Source organism: Myotis brandtii, unplaced genomic scaffold (genome assembly GCF_000412655.1).
Source record: "Myotis brandtii unplaced genomic scaffold, ASM41265v1 scaffold49, whole genome shotgun sequence".
Classification (NCBI taxonomy): Eukaryota; Metazoa; Chordata; class Mammalia; order Chiroptera; family Vespertilionidae; genus Myotis; species Myotis brandtii.
In genome coordinates, this window is record NW_005368707.1 from 3614804 (window position 1) to 3633436 (window position 18633).

At 41.8% G+C, this 18633-nt stretch overlaps 1 long non-coding RNA gene and 1 pseudogene across 2 annotated transcripts in view; one reads left to right on the top strand and one right to left on the bottom strand.

Annotated features, from left to right (window-relative positions):
• The window catches only part of LOC102249959, a 99236-nt gene that overhangs the window by 68338 nt on the left and 12265 nt on the right, over nucleotides 1-18633 (top strand). The gene's annotated exons all lie outside the window — the stretch shown is intronic.
• On the bottom strand, nucleotides 8402-10175 carry LOC102249658 (annotated as a pseudogene).

Here is an 18633-nt window from a genome sequence, read left to right on the forward strand (position 1 = left end):
CCCGGCTTCTGGCTGAGTGGTGCTCCCGCTGTGGGAGCACACTGACCACCAGGGGAAAGCTCCTGCATTGAGCGTCTGCCTCCTGGTGGTCAGTGTGCGTCATAGCGACCGGTTGTTCTGCCGTTTGGTCAATTTGCATATTAGCCTTTTATTATATAGGATAAGAAAGGACCTGAAAAAAAAACAATTCCATTTACAATTACTTCAAAAAAAGTAAAATAATTACAAATAAATTTAACCAAGGATGTAAAAGACCTGGACTTATCTACACTAATAAAAGACAAATATGCTAATTGACCATACCTTGGCTACACCCATCAGCCAATCAGAAGAATATGCAAATTAACCCAACAAAGATGGCTGTTAAATTTGCATACTGCAGGCGGGGTGGGACAGCGCAATCCGCCGCCCACCCCGCCGCCATCCGGGCCTGCCGTGTGCGACCCAGCTCGGGATCCGGGCCTGTCATCTGTGACCCAGTGCGGGATCTGGGCCTGCCATCTGCCACCCGGGGAGCGGGCCTAAGCCAGCAGGTGGTTATCTCCCAAGGGGTCCCAGACTGTGAGAGGGCACAGGTCGGGCTGGGGGACACCCCCACCCCCGCCAGTGCACAAATTTTTGTGCACTGGGCCTCTAGTAAAATTATAAGACACTGAACAAAAAACCAGTATAATAGAGAAGGTACAAATAAGTGGAAGCATATACCATGTTTGTGGATAGGAAGATTAACATCATTAAAATGTCCATACTACCCAAAGCAATCTATAGATTAAAAAATGCCTGTCAAGAAACCAATGTTGTGTTTCACAGAACTAAAACAAATATTCCAAAAATTTATATGGAAGCACAAAATGACCCAAATAATCACAGCAATCGGGAAAAAGAAGAACAAAATCAGAGGAATCACTTTACCTGATATCAAACTATATATACCACAAGGCCATAGTAATAATAACAGTAGGTACATACAGATCAATGGAACTGAAATCCTAACTTTTATAGTACCTTGCCCAGAAATAAACCCTAACTGTTATAGTCAATCACTATTTGATAAGGGAGACATGAACATACAAGTAGGTAAAGATAATCTATTCAATAAGTGATGTTGGAAATATTGGACAGATATATGCAATAAAATGAAACTAGACCACCTTATACTATACCAAGAATAAACTCCAAATGGGTTAAAACCTTAAATGTTAGACTTGAAACAATAAAAATCCTAGAAGAAAATAGTTGCAGTAAAGTCTTGCACATTTCTGCCAGACCAGTATGCTCAGTGGTTGAGCGTTGACCTATGAAACAAGAGGTCAAGATTTGATTCCTGGTCAGGGCACATGCCTGGGTTGCAGGCTTGATCCCCAGTAGGGGGTGTGTAGGAGGCAGCCAATCAATGATTCTCTCTCATCATTGATGTTTCTATCTCCTCATCTTCCTCTCTGAAATCAATAAAATAAATATACTTTAAAAATCTCGTACATTTCTCATAGCAATATTTTTTCTGATATATCTCATTGGGCAAGGGAAACAAAAGAAAAAATAAACAAACAGAACTATTTCAAACTGAAAAATTTTTGCACAGCAAAGGAAACCATCAACAAAATAAAAAGACAATCCACTAAATGGAAGAGCATATTTGTCCATACATGTGATAAGGGCTTAAATTTATTAGTAACTTATAAAACTCAACAGCAAATAACCAAACAATACAATTAAAAATGAACAAAGCACCTGAATAGACACTTCTCCAAAGGAGACATACAGACATGTGAAAAGATGCTCATAGTTACTATCATCAGAGAAATGCAAATTAAAACCACAATGAGATATCACTTCATACCTATCAGAATGGCTATTTATATACATACTAGTAAAACCCTAATATGCAAATAGAACAACCAAACAACTGAACAACTGGTCACTATGATGTGTGCTGACCACCAGGAGGCACAAGCAGAACATGGCAGGCGTTAGCAGCAGGTGGCAGAGCAGGGAACATGGCGGGCATTGGCTGTGGAGGGATGGTGAAGCAGGTGAGCGGGGGCTCCAGACCAAGGTGGGGCGCTGGTTGCTGTCATTGGGGAGAGCCTCTGGTGGTTACTGAAAATTCTTTGTTCCCACATGCTGCGGTACTGCCTGGTGCTCGCACCCGCTGCTGGTGCTGGAGCCGCTGCTCACTGACAGCACCCAGCACTGGCCCCAATTGCTCGGTGCTGTCAGTGGTGCAAGTGGCAGCTGCCGGCCCCGATCGCTCCTGAGGGCTTCTCAACCTCCCCCTGCTCCTGAAGGGTGATCAGGGTGGCAGACACCTCTTGCATCCGCTGCTGACCCTGGCCCCAATCACTCTGCGCTGTTAGTGGGTGAGAGCAGGGCTGGCACCACCAGCGCATGGGAGCGGCGGCGATAGGAGCAGGGCTGCCAGCAGACAGGGGACCCATGGCTGCGGTGGGAGGCGCCAGGCAGGGCATGGAGGATGGGCCAAGACCCGCCCCTCCCTCACTCCCCAGCCTCGCAGCCTGTAGTTCCTTTCAAGGTGCACGAATTCATGCACTGGGTCCCTAGTCATCAATAAATCAACAAACAACAAGTGTTGGTGAGGATGTGAAGAAAATGGAAACTTTGTGCTCTTTTGGTGGGAATGCAGATTGGTGTAGCCACTGTGGAAATTAGTACGGGGTTACCTCAAAAAATTAAAAATAAAATGGCCTTATGACCCAGTGATTCTACTTTTGGGAATATATTCAAAGAAACCCCAAACACCAATTTGAAGCCAGTGTCAGTGGTTGAGCGTTGATCCATGCACCAAGAGATCCCCAGTTCAATTCCCAGTCAGGCCTCATACCCAGGTTGTGGGCCTGTAGGAGACAGCCAAACAAATTGGTGATTCTATCTCTCTCTCCCTCTCCCTTCCTCTCTCTCTCTCTCAAAACAATAAAAACATATTTTTTAAAAAGCTGTGGTACATTTACACAATGGAATACGACTTAGCCATAAGAAAGAAGGAAATTTTACCTTTTGCATCAGCATGGATGCAACTGGAGAGTATTATGCTAAGTGAAATAAGTCACTCAGAGAAACAGAAGTACCTATTACTTCACTTGTATGTGGAATCTAATGAAAAAAATAAACTAACAAAAAAGTGCAGGTAGACTCATGGATACAGGAACAGACTGACAGCTGTCAGAGGGGAGGGGGTTGGAGGCTGGGTGAGAAGGGTGAACGGATTAAGAAAGAAAGAAAGAAAGAAAGAAAGAAAGAAAGAAAGAAAGAAAGAAAGAAAGGAAGGAAGGAAGGAAGGAAGGAAGGAAGAAAGACTCCTGGACACAGACAATAGTATGGTGATCACCATAGGGAAGGTGGGGTGGTGAGAGGTAGAATAAGTAAAGAGGGGAATAAATGGTGATGGAAATTGGGGTGGTAAACACAATACAATATACAGATTAGGTATTGCATAATTGTATACTTGACACCTGTATAATTTTATTAACCAATGTCACCCCAATAAATACAATTTTATAAAAAGAAAGAAAAAGAAAAATCTTAGACTGTTCATCAATGTCATTTTAATTCCCTAATAATGTTTCTGGACATCTGGAATAAGTGTCCAAAATATGGTCATCAATGATGTCTCAAGGGATGTGTTATAAATACTAGAGGCCCAGTGCACCAAATTTGTGCACTGGTAGGGTCCCTAGCAGCTGCCAGCTGCCAGCCAGGGCCTCCCTCCCTTCCCCCGGCCCGCCCGCCCCCTGGTTGAACTCCTGGAAGAACTTCAGTCGAGGGGAAAATTTGCATACTATGCTTTTATTATATAGGATGTGTAATTCTGTTCCTTTCCATGCCAATCCTCTACAAACATTAAATGTACATTTGGAACACAGTATTACTGTCCAGTGTGGAAATAACATTCCTTGTATAGATTGCCATAGAGTTCCTTTCTTTTTGTCTCATATTCAGTATTAAGATTAAAGCACTCTTACAAAAGGAAGTCCAACAATTACTGGATAACACATGAACATTATTCAATTTTCTTGAGTGTATGACAGGCCTAGATTCAAACACTTCAATTGTACACTGATAATATAAAGGATTATAGATGATCTGTTTTGTTTCCAGCATCCTGAAAGGCGAAATCCTTATATTCATTAATTCTTAGAACAAAATATATTCTTGACTCTCTCTAACATAAAAATCAGTGAGAGCACACGTTACATGGTTCAACAGCAATGTTTTTATTACACTAAGGATGATATGTACTCATTTGCTACATAAAAGAGAAGAGAAATGATAATTGGTAGGATGTAAGAGTATTATATTTCTTTGCTGTAATGTGTGTTTATACTAAAAGGAAACATAGTTATGTGAATAACCTTTAGTTTTTCTTGAATTTATCTCATTCTATGTCAACTTTGCATTTTTTCTCATTCTGAGACACAGTATTGAAGACTCAAGTCATTTTTAGTTGCATCTCTGTATTTTTCAGCAATAAAATACACATTAAGTGCTTTTTGAAAAAGATTTAAAAAATATATTTTTATTGCTTTCAGAGAGGAAGGGAGAGGGAGAGAGAGATGGAAGCATCAATGATGAGAGAATCATTGATTGGCTGCTCCTGCACGCCCCACACTGGGGATTGAGCCTGCAACCCTGGGCATATGCCCTTGACTGGAATCAAACCTGGGACCCTTCAGTCCACAGGCTGACACTCTATACAATGAGCCAAACCAGCTAGGGCCACACTAAATGCTTTTAAATCAAAGATCTCAAATGATGGTACCACATTATAAATGCACGATTGATGTGTTTAAATCCTGTTGTAACAATGCATTTGAACTTGAACATGGATGCTAAAAAAGGGTAATTTCTAACGTTAACTTGGTGCTGAGACTCTTATAAGGAGGGATTTCAAACAGAAAGGAGTTGTTTCTTTTTTCCCCTTCGGAATGAGTGAAGGAAAGATTTCTCAGAGACTCCAGCACATATATTACTGATGAAACAATTGACTTTATGTCAATTTAAGGTTGCCTTTTCTTTTAACATAGTTGTACTATGTGTGCATTCTAAGCTTTAGTGCAAATATTTTCAATTTTTCTCTAACTTTGCTTTTGAATAAATCACAATACCAATTTATTACTTTACCACAAGAATAGAACAAGCAGGCCAGGTTTTCTTTCATGGATTAACTTTCTTTCTATATAATAAAGTTATGTACGAAGTTGCAATTTTACATTTTAACAGATTTTAATACCATGGTTCTTCATGATTTGGGGTGTGGATATCTGATAAAAACCACGAGACCTCTCTCAGGCAAAATGTATATGTGTGCATATGTTCAAGGTTTTGCCTATTTTTAGAGTTCATGGGTCCCCTGGAGTTCATCCTAGACTTAGTGGTTTGGTGGGGGAAGAACAGAGCAGATTCTTTGATATCTATTCTGCTTGTACTGCAAATGGGAGATCTATGTGGTTTAAGTCCTATTTTTTTCTTTAATTTTTCACTGTGAAATTTGCATGTGCAATACTAATTAAGATAGAACTTTAATAGAACACTAAAAGAATATCAAGCCAGAAAACCTGCTTAGTTGCATCTCTAGAACAAGAAGACAGAAAGTTATGTTTGTATCATTTGCAGCAATAAATCTAGTCCGGTACATTTGGTCATTTGGAGATGGGATTGTGTACTGGTTAGGTCCACAGCCTCTGTAATCAGGAGCCTGTGTTCACACCTCAGCTGCACAATGTCTTTGGTGTGTAATGTTGAACAAGTTAAATGAGAAACATAGCATGTATACCTCTAAGCCAGTGGTTCTCAACCTTCCTAATGCTGCGACCCTTTAATACAGTTCCTCATGTTGTGGTGACCCCCAATTTCATTGTTACAAATTGAACATAATTAAAGCATAGTGATTAATCACAAAAACAATCTGTAATTATATATGTGTTTTCCGATGGTCTTAGGCGACCCCTGTGAAAGGGTCGTTCGACCCCCAAAGGGGTCGCGACCCACAGGTTGAGAACCGCTGCTCTAAGCAGTTTAGAACAGCACTAGCACTTTATAAGAACTCAATAAACAGCAAAATACCTGCCAATATTATAATATTTAGAACAATTATTTTGATTTTGGGAAGCCTTTCTGATCTCTATTTTTGTACCAATTCAGTGAAATAGACTAATCTAGAAAGAGTTTCTTAGGCTTTTCTGTGTCGTCCTGATTAAGTTCTCTTCCTACAGCACAATCCCTGGTAAAGATGAGCTGGGGTGGGGCGGGATGGAGACAGAGGGTTCCAACATAGAGCCATGCTGTGGCAACTTCCTAGAACATGGGCAATGCTTCCCAAGCATGCAGCTTGAAACTGTGAAGCATTCTGCATTCCTTTTCCACAATTTGTAGTCTGAATTTGAGGTCAATAGATATAGTCCTTGGTTTTGACTCTTTGGAGAACTTAAGTCTACCAAACAAACAAGACTTTGCAATAGCACCACCAAAGCTGTTATAAGGAAGAGACTTCAGAACTCTAACTTTAATTTTAGAAATTATATATTTAGAAATAAATAACAATGTATTTTAGACAAATTAAATACAATTTTTAAAACTTTCCAGAGTGAAGCTTTGGAAGTGACAACATTCAGGCACTAATTTTGATAATGAATAGTATAAACAACATATGGTAGCATTTATGAAAATATATAATGATCAAATTAATTCATTAGACATTTGTATTTCTGTCATGTTCTTGCATAGGTGTTTCCTTATTCTGCAGGATCAATCGTTCTTTTGGTGACACACCATGTAGCAGATGGAAAACATTAACTACTATTTTCCATACTTGTCAAAAGTTTTGTAATCATTACTTTAATTACTTACACATATTCTATTAAGTCACAGAAAAGAAAATATTAATAATAAAATGAGCCCTAGCCGGTTTGGCTCAGTGGATAAAGCATCGGTCTGTGGACAGCAGGGTCCCAGGTTCGATTCCGTTAAAGGGAATGTACCTTGGTTGTGGGCACATCCCCAGATGGGGGTGTGCAGGAGGCAGCTAATCGTTGTTTCTTTCTCATCAAAGTTTCAAACTCTCTATCCCTCTCCCTTCCTCTCTGTAAAAAATCAATAAAATATATTTAAAAAATAATAAAGCGAACCATTGGTGTTAAATGAAAAATAAGCTTTAAAATGAAAATAAATATGAATCAGATCTTGAGCTGAGTAACAATTTTAAATTCAAAGCCATCAATAATAATAAAAGAGTAATATGCTAATTAAACCGGCCGTCCTTCCAGGCGACTTTCCGGATGAAGCCAGGGCTGCGAGGGAAGCCTGGGTCCCGGGTGCCAGAGGGAAGCCAGTGCCGGCAAGCGGGGGAAGGAAGGCCTACTCTTGCAAGAATTTTGTGCATTGAGCCTCTAGTAGAGAAATAAAATGGTAGGGTTTTGATTTTGCTTTCTTAAATCTTTATGCAACAATTCTATATATTTTTAGCATCTAAAAAGCACAAGCTATATCTTACACTTCACAAGTCATCTCTGAGAGCTGGTAAAAATTTGTCAACACAAATTTGTTAATTAATCAATAAAGAATATTTTGAGGCTATTGGTCTGATTTTATCATTGGAACTAAGTCAGCCAAGACCTCCACTTAAAAAAAAATCTTTATTGTCGAGAGTATTACAGATATCCCCCCACTCTCTTTTTCTCCCCATTGTCCTCCTCCACCCAGATCCCGCCCTGTCCCAGGCCTTCACCACCCTAATGTCTGTGACCATGGGTAATGCAAATATGCATATAAATTCTTTGGTTAATCTCTTCCCTCTGAGATTTGTCAGTCTGTTCCATGTTTCCATGTCTCTGGTTCTATTTTATTAATCAGTTTATGTTATTCATTAGATTCCTTGCTCATTTACTCTGATTTTTAGATTCTATTGTTGATAGATATGTATTTTTTGCCATTTTATTGCTTAAAATTTTTTTCATAGAATAATGCTTTATTTAACAATCTTAGAATATGTTCTTTTGGCTTTAAGTCTTGAAAAATGAGTGGTAAATCAAAGATTTGTTTCCTGTTCTATGAGTATGTGTGGTTGTATATATGCATCTATAGATGCTTTTGCTTGTTATAGTCATTTTAGCCCCACTTTATTTAATATATAAAGTCTTATATTCTAACAATGCTAAAATCTGAATTAAATATTCCCTGAGTCTAACAACCTCTTCTCCCAAACCTGCCTGCCCCCCTCCCTCCTCTAAGTCTGCTCCTCAGCCTCCATTAATGCTAGGTCTTCAGAGACAACCAGCATCCACATTGAGAATCTAGAAATGAATGTTAGATGTTAAGTCCCTGTGACTTATGTACCCTCTAGCTGAAGAGTTTCTCTGGGAGCTGTATATATGTGGGTGGTCTTGGCAGTTACTCTTCAGAGTTGTGCACTTTGAATTGTAGATACCTCTTCTTGAAGCTCAGGTGTTGTGATGTTGCTGTCTTCTGGAACCACAGAGGCATGAAGCTGGAGATCTTGGCTCTCAGGGGAGTCAGTCAATATAAGCTTATTGTTCTCTTTGTCTTCCATCCTACTTGCCTTGTCAGATTCTGAAAAAACCTGAGGGATCATCGAGGTGGGGGAAGTACAAAGATCTGGGTTCAGATTGTTGGTGTTTTCCTTTTCTCTGTCCTCAGTTCTTACTGGCTTCTGTGGTGGCTGTGGGTCAAGAGAAACCTCCAACGTGGCCCTGGAACTAAGACTTGGAGTCCCAGCCTCCAAGGAGGCCCTAGGGCTGGTGGGTGAACCATGTTCAGAGGCTGTAGGACTGGAGGGTATGTTCCCTGAGGAGATCCTAGAGCTGGGAGTAGCTCTGGGTGGAGGAGGCCTATTAAGGGGTGCTGAGGTCCTCTAGACAGGGGCTCTCTTCTTTGGTTGTTAAGACACTTCATTTGAGGTTCGGGTTCAGAGGACAACTTCTGGGAGAGATGCAGGCTGTTCTGAAGGAATTAGGGCTCTGCCTGGGGATGGAGCTGGGGAACCAGGGAAAACTTCCTCCTGGGACTCACCACCCTCAGTGGGCTGGGTAGTAGAGGGCTGGGCTTGGGTAGGGCCATTGAAGGCTGGTAGAGGCTCTTCCCTCAGAGAAGTTTGCTTCAGCCTCTTTGTCTATTTCCTTTTCTTTTAATGGCTCTTCTTTAATCTCAGAGTTATCTTCTCCCTGAGCTGGATCTGATGTTAGCTCTTCTTCACTTGCTGAGATGTAGTCCCTTTCACTTATCAAGGAAAGTGTAGAGGGACTGGTAGGTGAGGTAGGAGGGCTAGAGACTGTAGATGTTTGAACTGGGGAAGAGATGACTGAAGAGTGTCTGCTGCTGCTTGATAGTCCCTTCACCACAAAGACTTGGTTGGAATGTTGCTTCTCCAGTTTGCTCATCACTTCATAGAGATTGTGGTTCAGCTTGCTCATTTCCCTGTAGAAGACATCCTTCAAGTTGGAAATGTTTTGAAAGATGGTCACAGAACAGCCTATATGACTATTATAAAGAACAGGTAGCTTCTCTAGTAGTTCCTGGTTCAGATCTTCAAACACAAGGTGGGCCTTGTTGAACTCTTCATCTGCCTTGGCAATCTTGACCTCATCTTTCTTCTTGGCATTCTGCACCACCTCCAGGTGGTGTCAGGCACTGTCATAGTCCATGAGTTTCTGACCCCGCTTGGTGATTCTTTCCTTAATCTCACCAAACTGGGCCACATAGTTTTCCACGGTCCTCAAGTCCTGGTCAGCTAGTTTCTCTTCATAGTCTTCTCAAAGAAGATCATTATTTCCTACAATGGCCTTCAGCTCCTCAAGACCATTCCGCTCACTGCTATAGATCTCCTGCAGGGTTTCTGACACTCTCTTTGAGCTTTCATGCATCACTTTGCACTAAGGAAGTTCTTCAGCTCCTTGTATAGTTCGAGGCCCTCTGCCTGTTGATGGTAAAAGTTGTTGGCGCATTGTTCAAACCATTCATCTTTGGTTTCCACAGTTTTCCCCAACTCCTACAGTACCTTCTCCAGGGCCCTGCTGAGCTTCTTCTGTACCTGCTTGGCAAAGAGGCCAGCAGCACCACCAGCCTTGCCCTCAGCCATCCTGTCGGTTCCTTGGGGGCAGCGGCCCTGACCGAGAGCCCTATGGTTTTTCTGGAAGCTCCTAGGAGGAAGTGCAGTTCCCAGCATGCCTCCTATTGCTCAGATTTTTATTTCTCCTCCTCCTCCTCCTCCTCCTCCTCCTCCTCCTCCTTCTCCTTCTTCTCCTTCTTCTAGAAAACCCTTCAGCATTTCATATAATACTGGTGTTTGGTGGTGATGAACTCCTTTAGCTTTTTCTTGTCTGTGAAGCTCTTTATCGATCTGACCTTCAATTCCAAATGATAGCGTTGCTAGGTAGAGTAATCTTGGTTGGAAGTTTTTGCTTTTCATCACTTTGAATATTTCTTGCCCCTCCCTTCTGACCTGCAAACTTTCTGTTCAGAAATAAGCTGATAATTGTATGGGCACTCCCTTGTAGGTAACTAACTGCTTCTCTCTTGCTGCTTTTAAGATTATCTCTTTCTCTTTAACCTTTAATTATGATGTGTCTTGATGTGGTCCTCTTTGAGTAAGTCTATTTCTTTCACCAAGTAGGGGAAGTTTTCAGTCATTATTTATTTAAATAGGTTTTTAATTTCTTGTTCCCTCTCTTAACCTTCTGGCACCCCCATGATGTGAATGTTGGTATGCTTGAAGTTGTACCAGAGGCTCCTTACACTATCTTCATATTTTTAAATTCTTTTTGCTTTTATGATTAGATGTTTTCCCCTTACTCATATTCCAATTTGCTAATTTGATTCTCAGCATTTTCCACTCTACTGTTGATTCCCTGTAAATTATTTTTAATTTCATTTCATGAATCATTCATTTCTGACTGGTCCTTTTTCATGTCTTTAAGGTTCTCACTAAGTTCTTAGAAATTCCTTGATATTCTCACTAAGTTCCTTGAAGCTGTTATTAAGTTCTTGAACGTCCTTATAACCATTGTTTTGAACTCTCCATCTAGTAGTTTGCTTGCATCCATTTCATTTAGTTCTTTTTTTGGAGAGTCCTTCTGTTCTTTCATTTGTGACATGTTTCTTTGTCTCCACATTTTGGCTGCTTCCCTGTGTTTGTTTCAATGCATTAGGTAGAGCTGCTATGTCTCCTAGAATTGGTAGAGTGGCCCTGTGTAATAGGTGTCCTGCAGGGCCCAGTGGCTCCGCCTCCCCAGTCATTTGAGTTGGGCATTCTAAGCGTGCCCCTGTGTGGTCTGTGTGCACTGTCCTGTTGTAGTTGAGCCTTGATTGCTCTTGGCATCACTGGGAGGAATTGACCCCCAGGCCAATTGGTTGTGAGGATGAGCTGTGACTACAGTGAAAGAGCTCCTGTACAGGAGACACCCCTATGGAGCAGGACTTGCTTTAGCTGGGCTTTGGTGCTCACCAAGTCTGTCCCACGAGTGTGTTGCTCATAAATGAGGTAGATGTTGTGGTCTGAAGCTATCCACCAGGTGCACTGTCTCTGGGGCTTCCTGGGAGATGCAAAGTCAGCCACTGCTTATGCCCTGCCTGGGGACACCTGTTATGAGCTACAGAGTGATTTTCAGATGGCTTCTACTTCTGTTGGGCTTGGAGGTGTGCAAGAGAGGCCAAACTGTGAACCTTGGCAAGCTATTACTAGTGCCAGATCTGGGGCCACTTATTGAGAGGTATGGGGCATGCTGAAGACACCTTTTACTTATTTTTGAGAGATTTTAGGAAAATCTGAAGGCTGAGCCAGGACAGGCCATTCATATGGAAAACCCACTGCAAACAGCTTGTGTGGGGCTGCAAATTGGGTGGGGTGGGATCTCAGGGAATCACCAGGGGAAACAGTGTGAGCCAGGTTGATGGAGACTCAAATATGGCACCTGTCAGTCAGCTCTGCGTGTGTGTGTGTGTGTGTGTGTGTGTGTGTGTGTGTGTGTAGTCTCAGCATAGGAATAATGACCTCTGCCACCACTTTTGTCTTGGAGAAACCTGTCCCTAGTTCTTTCCCTGATGTCAGACAATTTAGTTCCTTCCTATATGTCCCTGGATCCTTTTAAGCTGTTGCCCCAGAACTGAAGATCAGTGGGAGTGAGTTCAAGTAAGTCAACACATGGGCCCTTTAAGAGGAACTGCCTGAGTCTCCAGTTGCCTCCATGTCCCTCAGCCACAATCCCCACTGGTTTTTACTTTTTTATTTTATTATTATTATTTTTAATATACTTTCCTTGCTGTTTTTATTTATTTTTTATATTTATTTATTAAATAAGGTATTACAAATGTCCACTGGTTTATACAGCCCTGGCACTGGAACCCTGGGCTGACAGTTCTGGTGTGGGGCTATGACTCCTCACTCCTCAGCCAATGTATCCCTCCCAATTAAAAACATGCCACATGTGGATTTCAGACAAGCCATCCCACACCTCCAACCCTCCTATCAGTCTCAATATGGTTTCTTCTTTCATTCTCTAGTTGTAGGGCTTCGATTCAGCCAGATTTCAGGTGGTTATGAATAATAGTTCTTCTCTATTTTATTTGTAATTTTGATGTGGTTGTGGAAGAATGTGAGTACCACATTTACCTACGCCATTATCTTGGTTCCTCCACCCATCTGGAGACCTGCACTTTTTTTTTAATCCTCACCTGAGGAGATTTTTTTTTAGAGAGAGGGGAAGGGATGGAGAGGAGGGGGGAAAGAGAGAGGAACATTGATGTGAGAGAGAAACATCAATGTGAGAGAGACACATCAGTTAGTTGCCTCCCACATGACTCCCATCAGGGGCTGGGATGAACCTACAACTGAGGTACATGCCCTTGGCCAGGAATCGAATCTAAGATCCTTCTGTCTGAGGGCAGACACTAACCTGCTGAGCCAAACTGGCCAGGGCCCAAGACCTGCACTTTTGACAGTTATGTCCAATATGAAATAATCTTTGTCATATGTTCAGGACTTTAACAAATTTATGAATTACTATTGATGTTTTTTAACATCACAGCTACAGAATTTTTGAGCTACTAAGGAGCTAGGCAGTTACCTGGTTCACCTACTTTATTTTACACGAAACTGAGTCAATAACAAAGAGGAGATTTTAAATGGTTTATTCCTGTTGAAAGGGATCCATTATTTCTCCTGCCTCTCAATATTTTTCTCTTCTTTATTTTATTATTTTTTTTAAATATATATATTTTTATTTTTTAAATATATATATCTTTATTGATTTCAGAGAGGAAGGGAGAGGGAAAGAGAGATAGAAACATCAATGATGAGAGAGAATCATTGATTGGCTGCCTCCTGCACGTACCCCACCGGGGATCAAGCCCACAACCTAGGCATGTGCCCCCGACCAGAATCGAACCCGGCACCCTTCAGTCCACAGGCTGATGCACTATCCACTGAGCAAAACCAGCCAGGGCTCTCTTCTTTATTTTTAATAAGGGAAGTTCTGCAGCTCTGACAACTTTACTTTTGTCTGTTTTTATATGGTAACTAATAGAATATGTTTCTTTGTTTGTTAACTGTACTATTGTTGACTGTTTCATAGAAATAGTTGACTTAGGATTCAACTTAAAGCTATTAAACACTTAGTGGCCATCACAGAAACAGTCCTCATTATCCTGATAGCTCTCTATTTATAACTTTTCAGCCCCACTTGCTGATTAATTGACTTAAAGAAGTTAGAACTCTCTCAGTTAAAGCGAAAGAAACTCTTGTTTAAAAAAACACTTTTCAAAAGTGATTTGTGGCAATAAGACTGAAGACATAGAGCGGAAACAAGATGGCACTGTAGGTAAATGTCTGTACTCGCTGCCTCCCACAACCACATAAAAATTATAACTAAAATACAGAACAACCATCATTCAGAACCGCTCGAAATCTGACTGAATGGAAGTCTTACAACTAGAGAAGTAAAGAAAGCACATTAAGATTGGTAGGAAGGGAAGAGGCATGAAACGGGCTGGTCCAACACCCACATGTGGCATTTTTTTTAAATCAGGAGGGATATCTCCAAGGCCTCCTGTGAAAAGCAAGGGGTCCCAGTTGCACACTGGACCCCAAGCACAGGGTTCCAGAGCTGGGAAGAGAAGTCCTCATAATTTTGGGCTGTAAAAACCAGTGGGGATTGTGGCTGAGTGACATAGAGGCCGCTGGAGTCCCAGGTGTTTCTCTTAAAGAGCTCATGCACGAACTTACAAGGTCCCACTTCCTCTAAGCTCCAGTGCCAGGTGGTGGCTTTGGGGGGATCCAGGGACATATGGGGAAGAACTGGACTGTCTGGCATCAGGGCAGGAACTTGGGGGCATCTTTCTCCCAGACAGGGGTGCTCACAGGGGTCATTCTTCCTGTGCAAAGACCTCCCCTATTGCAGAGCTGTCTGGCAGCCATATCTGAGTTTCCATCAGCATGGCTCACACTGTTTGCTCTGCCTGGTGATTCCCTGAGACCCCTCCTCATCCAATTTGCAGCGCCACCCAAGCTGTTTGTAGCAGTTTTTTCATATGAATGACCTGTCCTGGCTCAGGCTTCAGATTTTCCTAAAATCTCTTAAAGAAGCAGCAGCTGGAGTCAGCCTGACCCAAACCTATCAATAAAAGGCCTAAGACCCATCACTAGCAGCAGCTTTCCAAGGTTCACAGCTTGGCCTCTCCTGCACAGCTCCAAGCCCAACAGAAGTAGCAGCCATCTGAAAATCACTCTGTAGCTCATAATGGGTGGCCCCAGGCAGGGCACAGGCAGTGGTTGACTTTACACCTCCCAGGAGGTCCTAGAGACAGTGAACCTGGTGGATAGCTTCAGACCATGATAGATTACAACTATACCACATCCATGAGCAACACTCAAGGGCGGACTTGGTGAGCACCGAAGTCCCACTGAAGCAAGTCCTGCTCCATAGGGGTGTCTCCTGTACAGGAGCTCTTTCACTGTAGTCACAACTGATCCTCATAGCCAATTGGCCTGGGGGGTCAATTCCTCCCGGTGATGCCAACAGCAATCAAGGCTCAACTACAGGAGAGACCAAGATGGCGGCATAGGTAAACACCGCAGACTGCTGCCGCAAACAACCACTTCAAAAATACAGAATGTCAAAGACATGAAAAAGGACCAGTTAGAAATTAAGCATACACTAACTGAAATAAAGAATAATTTATAGGGATTCAACAGTAGAGTAGAGAATTCTGAAAATCAAATCAACCATTTGGAATATGAGGAAGCAAAATCATCCAATCAGAAGAGAAAAAAAAAGAATAAAAAAATATGAAGATAGTGTAAGGAGCCTCTGGGACAACTTTAAGTTTAGCAACATTCACATTATGGGGGTGCCAGAAGCAGAAGTGAGAGAGCAAGATATTGAAAACCTATTTGAAGAAATAATGACTGAAAACTTTCCCTACCACAGGGGTGTGCTTAGAGGGCCCAGCTCAGATGACTGGGTGGCAGAGCCACTGGGCCCTGCAGGACACCTATTACACAAGGCCACTCTACCAATTACAGGAAACATAGCAGCACTACCTAATACATAGAAACAAACACAGGGAAGTAGCCAAAATGTAGAGACAAAGAAACATGTTACAAATGAAAGAAATGGTAGCAAGCAAACTACTAGAAACAATACAATGGTTATAAGGTTACTCAAGGATCTTAGTGAGAGCTTCAAGGGATTTAATGAAACTTTCATGGATCTTAATGAGAATGTCAAAGACATGAAAAAGGACCAGTTAGAAATTAAGCATACACTAACTGAAATAAAGAATAATTTATAGGGATTCAACAGTAGAGTAGAGAATTCTGAAAATCAAATCAACCATTTGGAATATGAGGAAGCAAAATCATCCAATCAGAAGAGAAAAAAAAAGAATAAAAAAATATGAAGATAGTGTAAGGAGCCTCTGGGACAACTTTAAGTTTAGCAACATTCACATTATGGGGGTGCCAGAAGCAGAAGTGAGAGAGCAAGATATTGAAAACCTATTTGAAGAAATAATGACTGAAAACTTTCCCTACCTGGTGAAGTTCAGGAAACACAGAGAGTCCCAAACAAGAGGAACCCAAAGAGGCCCACACCAAGACACATCATAATTAAAATGCCAAGGGTTAAAGACAAAGAGAGAATCTTAAAAGTAGCAAGAGAAAAGCAGTTATTACCTACAAGAAAGGGCCCATACAACTGTCAGCTGATTTCTCAACAGAAACTTTTCAGGCCAGATGGGAGTGTCAAGAAATATTCAAAGCAATGATCTACAACCAAGATTACTCTATCAAGCAAAGCTATCATTTAGGTCAGATAAAGAGCTTCACAGACAAGAGAAAGCTAAAGAAGTTCATCACCACCAAACCAGTCTACATGAAATGTTAAGGGGTGTTCTTTAAGAGGAAGAGGAGGGGGAGGAGGAAGAAGAAGAGGAGGAGGAGGAGGAGGAGGAGAAAGAAGAAGAAGAAGAAGAAGAAGAAGAAGAAGAAGAAGAAGAAGAAGAAGAGAAAGATAAAAAATAGGAATGATAAAATGGCAAGAAATATATATCTATTAACAATGAATCTAAAAATCAAAATAACCAAATAAGAAATCTAATGCACAAAATAAACTGATAAATAAAATAGAATCAGAACCATGGAAATATGGAACAGACTGATGAATCTCAGAGGAAAGGAAGCTGGAGGGCAGGCAAAGATTAACCAAATATCTTATATGCATATATGCATTAGCAATGGACACAGACTATAGGGTGGTGAAGTCCTGGGACAATGAAATAACCGGATAGAGGGAGCCAATGTGGGGGAAAAAGAGGGATAACCAGGTGGAGGTAGCCACTGAGGGTGGGGGGGAAGAGTGACATTTGTAATACGCTCAACAATAAAGTTTTTTTTATATAAAAATAAGTGATTTATTGCCCAGCTGGTGTGGCCCAGTGGTTAAGTGTCGACCTATGAAATAGGAGGTCAAAGTTCGATTCCCGGTCAGGGCACATGCCTGGGTTGCAGGCTTGATCTCCAGTAGGAGGCATGCAGGAGGCAGCCAATCAATGATTCTCTCTCATCATTGATGTTTCTATCTTTCTCCCCTTCTTCTTTCCTCTCTAAAATCAATAAAAAATATATTTTTAGAAAGTAATTTATTAAATGTATACACTGGACTCTTACAAAAAAACTTAGTTTCTGCAAGGAGTAGGAACATGTGGAACCAAGCCTTAAATGCCATCAAGACTCCCAGTGACTCATCTGTTTTTCTGTCTGCCTTGGCTTCTTTCCCTTTGAATTAAATGAATTTTTCTCCAGGAGTCTACTGGCCGATCTGAGTTTGAATCTTAACAGTTTTTCAATTGAATGTAAACTGTAATTGAAAAAATAAAATTAAATTAAGAAAAAATAGTTTTCCAATTCCAGTTCTAAAATTCTAGGAAAAGGACTCTGATTGGCTTAGCCTGAGTCATGTGTTGCTCATAGACCAATCGACTGAGGCCAGGAAATGAATTATCATAGTAACAATATCTTGGTTCAGGTGGCCATTCTTGGTCCAATCAACTGTATACAGGAAGTGGAGCCATAGTGTCTTCTACTATAACCAGGAATTTTTGGGAAAAAGCAGTTCCTAGAAGAATGCCAGACAAACAATTGCTCTGAGGCCATTGTGTTTACAAACTTGATATGTGCTCTCCCTGGGTTCCTAAATCATCATTCCAATCCCTCCTTTCCCTAGCCCTGCAGAAACAGGTTAAAAAAAATTTAAAGCAATCTTTAGATTTTACTCCCACATCTTTACACCAGTATCAGGATTTTTTATAGCTTTAATTGTGCAATAGATGATATGTATGAAAGGTCATATGCAACACTAATGTCAATTAAGAAGAACAGAAATAAACACCTGTGAATCCATGACCTAACCACTCACCCACCTGCCTGCCTGATTGCCCCCTAACCGCTCCCCTACTGGCCTGATTGACACCTAACTGCTCCCCTACTGGCCCGATCACCCCCAACTGCCCTCCCCTGCTGGCCATCTTGTGACAATGTGGGGGCGGCCATCCCATCTTGTGAAGACATGAGGGAGGTGGGCAGCCATCTTGTGACAACATGGGCAGCCATATTGTGACTATGTGGGGGCAGCCATCTTGTGATGATGTGGGGGTGGCCATCTTGTGAAGACATGAGGGAGGCCATTATGCGATGACGTGAGGGCGTGAGATTCAATTTGCATATTACCTCTTTATTATATAGGACTAGAGGCCCAGTGCACAAAATTTGTGCATGGGTAGGGTCCCTAGGCTTGCCTGGCGATCAGGGCTGATCAGGTTCCCCACCTCCCTGTCTCCCGGCCTCCTCCTTCCCTCGCTCCCTCAGCACCCCACTGCCACCTCTGGTTGCCCGCCATGTTCTGTGCTGCCCCCTGGTGGTCAATGCACATCATAGTGAGTGATCAAACTGTTGGTCTCCTGGTCGAACTCCCAAGGGGGCACTTTGCATATTAGCTATATATATATATACACACACACATACATATACATACTAGAGGCCCAGTGCACAAAAATTTGTGCACTCGGGGGGGGGTCCCTCAGCCTGGCCTGTGCCCTCTCGCAGTCTGGGAC